The sequence below is a fragment of the Pongo pygmaeus genome, chromosome 9 (genome assembly GCF_028885625.2).
Source record: "Pongo pygmaeus isolate AG05252 chromosome 9, NHGRI_mPonPyg2-v2.0_pri, whole genome shotgun sequence".
NCBI classification, from domain to species: Eukaryota; Metazoa; Chordata; class Mammalia; order Primates; family Hominidae; genus Pongo; species Pongo pygmaeus.
The window spans coordinates 91,113,743-91,117,882 of NC_072382.2; the positions used below are offsets into that span (position 1 = coordinate 91,113,743).

Below are 4,140 nucleotides of genomic sequence, written 5' to 3' on the forward strand. Positions count from 1 at the left end.
GCTGCCTAACTCTGGCTGTTCCAATGACAATTAGACGTTCTTGGGAAGGTGGAGCCCTTTGTGGGAGCTCTGCAAAGTGGCCACTTAAAGGTGACTGAGGCCTCTCAAAATCCCTGTGTTAGAGCTGCAGCTCTCCATGTGGGCTGCAGTGCAGTCACCTATGGAGCTTTAGGACAGGCCCAGGGCTCATCTCCCTGGACCAGTGCCTTGAGAACTTTCACAGAAGGGATAGCCTGCTTGGAGAAGCGTGCCTGGGAGACCATGTGGCACTGCCTGGCTGGGTCCTCAGCTGACAGAGGTGAGGGTAGGGCTTATGGTGACTTGGTAATGCTGTGAATTAGGTACATGTAGCAGGAAGATGCCACAATGCCAACGCCCCACATCTTGGAAATTCCATGAGGTCCGCATGAGGTTGAACTAAACACCAAGTGCAGTCCTCAAAGGAAAATAAAAGAAATATCCACATAAGGGACTCTTTTGAACTGAGTCTGGAAAAGAAGGCTGCCTGGTCCACTCCAGGAGAATTTGCCTAAAACAAGTTTGCTTCCCATTGCATTCTCTTTGCTTGTTTTAAACATCACCTCCTCCCCATTCCTGTAATTTGCATCATTCTGGGCTCCTTACTCTTGTTGCATCCTTTATTATATTTTAAGGATGCCTGGATTCGACTTACTGAAGAGCATATATGGCTTAATTTTGTATTTCTGGTAACCATTTATTACATTACCCCCATTTTATCAAATGACACGTTTTTCTCACATCTTTTTTTAATATATTAAAGATTTTGTATCCAGTTTATCTAAAACTCCTTGCTTAAAATGAGTTTAATTCTAGCAATACATACATGCTTATTTTTGCATTGTTTTATAATTTGACGATAAAAGTTTTTCCCCAATATATGACTGTATGGATAATACTTTTTAAAAAGATACAATAAAATCTGATCTCTCTGTCTCACTTGATCATGTGGCTGAACTAGTCAATCCCTCCAACAAATAGAAATATCCGGCATCACTTAATCTAATTAATAAAAACATGCAGTGTGCACGTGCACCCATGATGAGAAGAAAAGATCAAAGCAAACAGCCCAAAAGGAGAGAATCCCATGATTTCTGTGTAAACTCCTACAGATATCATAAATATTTATTGCTAGAAACAGTATTTTAAATAAAAGGTCTTCAGGCAAGTGTATTAAAACTGCCTTGGATACAAGGGGTCCTACAACTTGTAAAAATTGGCAAATTGGATAACGATTAAAAATACAAAATTACACAGAAAATACCCTTTAATAAATTTATTTTTTTAAATTGAGACAGAGTTTGGCTCTCGTTGCCCAGGCCGGAGTGCAACGGCGCGATCTTGGCTGCCTGCCACCTCTGCCTCCAGGGTTCAAGCGATTCTCCTACCTCAGCCTCCCGAGTAGTTGTGCCACCATGCTCGGCTAATTTTGTATTTTTAGTAGAGACAGGGTTTCTCCATGTTGGTCACACTAGTCTCAAACTCCCAACCACAGGACATCCGCCTGCCTTGGCCTCCCAAAGTGCTGGGTTTACAGGCGTGAGCCACCGCCTCCGGCCTAATAAATTGATCTTCAAAAACATCTTAATGGAGGTTCTCTAAAGGGAGCCTTTTAGGCAACATGCCCTCTAGGTGTACTGATTGCTAGGGTGGCTGGTGTCAGGCGAATCGATGTGGCTCCCCCAGGCCCTTCCTGGGAGCATCCTAGAGAGACAGCGTGGAAATACACGCGGCCCGGTGGTCCCGGGAGCTGCCATGGTGCCCAGCCACGCGGCCTCGCCCTGCCCTCAAACCCCGTGTCAAGCACCCGCGGATTCTCACGTCCTCTTCTACCAGGGCAGCGGGCGCTTCTCCTGCACCTTGGCCTGGCGCTTCTTCTCGGCCTCCTCCGCCTCCGGTTTCTCCTCCTTGGCCACCTTGTTAGGCCACCTGGGTATCCGCATATGGCCGCTGTGTCGCACTTGGTGTCGCACTTCCGAGCTGGCCTCTTGGGCTGGAAGGTGGGCGCGGGTGCCTTGCTGAGGCGGACCCGGGGCACCACCATGCCTGGCCGCCAGCTGCTCCGCCGCAGGCGCTGCAGGGGCAGGAGGCTGGCCTTCCACGCGGCGGGTTCGGCAGAGCCCCAGGACCCCGGCAGCGGGGCAGGTGGGAGGCAGGCTCTTGGGGAGCCCTCCCGGGAGCCCGCCGCCCCTAGGCCAGGCCGCTTGAGCAGCTCTGCGCACTCCGTTTCCCCCGCCCCCTGCGCCTGCCGCCCCCTGCGCCCCGCCGCCCCCTGCGCCCCGCCGCCCCCTGCGCCCCACCGCCCCCTGCGCCCCACCGACCCCACGCCTCGCCGCCAGAATTTCCTGCGCTGCCAGGATTTCCTGCGCCGCCAGGATTTCCTGCACCGCCAGCCGCCTCTTCCCACGCACAGGGTGCTCTCGGGATACACGGTCTGGCACGCGAGGGCCACGGGCGGGGCTGTTAGAGGCTCGTGGTCATCCTGACCATGGGGTCCAGGGCGCCCGGGTCCTCTGGGCCCCGCACGGAGCGCGGCGTCAGCGCGGACAGCTCGCAGTCCCTGACCCCTCTGCAGGCAGTTTTTGGAGCCCTCGGGCTTCAGCGCCCTCTCGTGGAGCGGAGGCAGCTCAAGCTGGTACTTTTCCCCCAACCGCTCCTGGCAGGGGCGCTCCAGGAGCCTCTGCATGAGGCGGACGTGTAAGTGGCCACTCCTCTGGCGACATCCCACGGCGGGGACCCTCGTGTGGACACCCGCCCCTGCTAGCTCAGGGCTCGGATGCGGTCGGTTCGACCCTGCATGGCGGCTTTCAACCCGAACGCGTGCATCCTTCAAGGTCAAGACCCAGGACATAGTTCAACAAGTAGTTGGTGATGATAGCGTGCCCTGACTGGGCCAGAGCAGGCTCTTTAGTAAAACAGCGCAGGAAAGTCATGAAACAGATGCTCAGCTCCTTTCTTCATTTTCACTTTAATTCCGTGATGCCTCTGTGTCCGTCTGACGACATCTCTCCTGGGGTCTGGGACTCTGCTGGTCTTCAATGCCTACTGAGAAGGGTTCCTGGCCATCATCAGCCATGAAAACCTCAAAGCCCTCTGTCCTCAACGTGGGATCCCTGGGCCAGCGGCATCAGCCTCACCAGGAAACCTGTTCTTCTGCTCATTCTTGGGCCCCACCCCAGGCCTATTCAAAGAAAGACTCCAGGGGCAGGGCTTGGCAGCCTGTGTTTCCACCAGATCTGTGTTAAAGCTCAAATGAACCAACCAGCCCAGGGGATGCTGACGCAGGAAGGGCAGGGCTGAGAGCCAGTGTCTAAGGCAACTGTACCCATGGGGCCAGAGGCAGCTCCTGCCTGTGCAGCTATGATTAGGGCTGCGTTCCCCTCCCTGTCCTGCCAGTTGACATCAATGTGGGGGTACTCAGCTAAGGCCATCACGGTATATCCACAAAGTCGTGGTAGCAGGCGACAATAAGGCCGGTCCAGCCATTATGGTATGTCTCCTGCACCTTCTTAAAGCTCACCCCACACCGCACCAGCGTCTGCAGCTGCCCCACGCCTCCAGGATGCCCTCCTCCAGGACGCTCTCCATGCCCTCGACGCCGTGCTCCTCCTCGTCCTGGAAAGGGTACAAAGAGTCATCAGAGGCGATGCTGTGGGTGTCCGGCAGACTGGAGAAGTCCTGGAACTCTTTGGAGTCAGTGCGGTCCTCCTCGACCTGTGCGCCTAGGAGTGGGGATGGTGGTGGTGGGATCATGCAGCGCGCCCCGCCACCCTGCGGCCGGGTCCCAGCCAGCAGCACCATGCTGGAGGCGTGGGCGGGGGATCGCGGCACTGTCCCAGAAAGCCTGGCGAACACCAAGGTCCCTGCTTCTCACTACTGAGTCCCCAGAGAAGCCCTAGCTCCCGCCCCCAGCCCGGCGGAAACTTCCCTTCTTTTACATTGTTAAGTTTGTTTTTATTTTAATTTTCTTAGGACATTGATAAAATCACTTTCGGATAATTGGGATTAAAAATTAAATAATTTTCAACTTTACCTTTTTTTAAAATTGTCACAATTCATTTTAATGCTTTTATTCGTTTGTAAATTTTAATTATTGTAATTTATATCTTCAATTATTATGGA

At 53.6% G+C, this 4,140-nt stretch overlaps 1 pseudogene; it reads right to left on the reverse strand.

The window, feature by feature from the left end:
- Positions 1–1,287: 1,287 nt before the first annotated feature.
- LOC129007732 (ankyrin repeat domain-containing protein 33B-like) lies at positions 1,288–3,819 on the reverse strand (annotated as a pseudogene).
- Between the last annotated feature and the right edge of the window lie 321 nt (positions 3,820–4,140).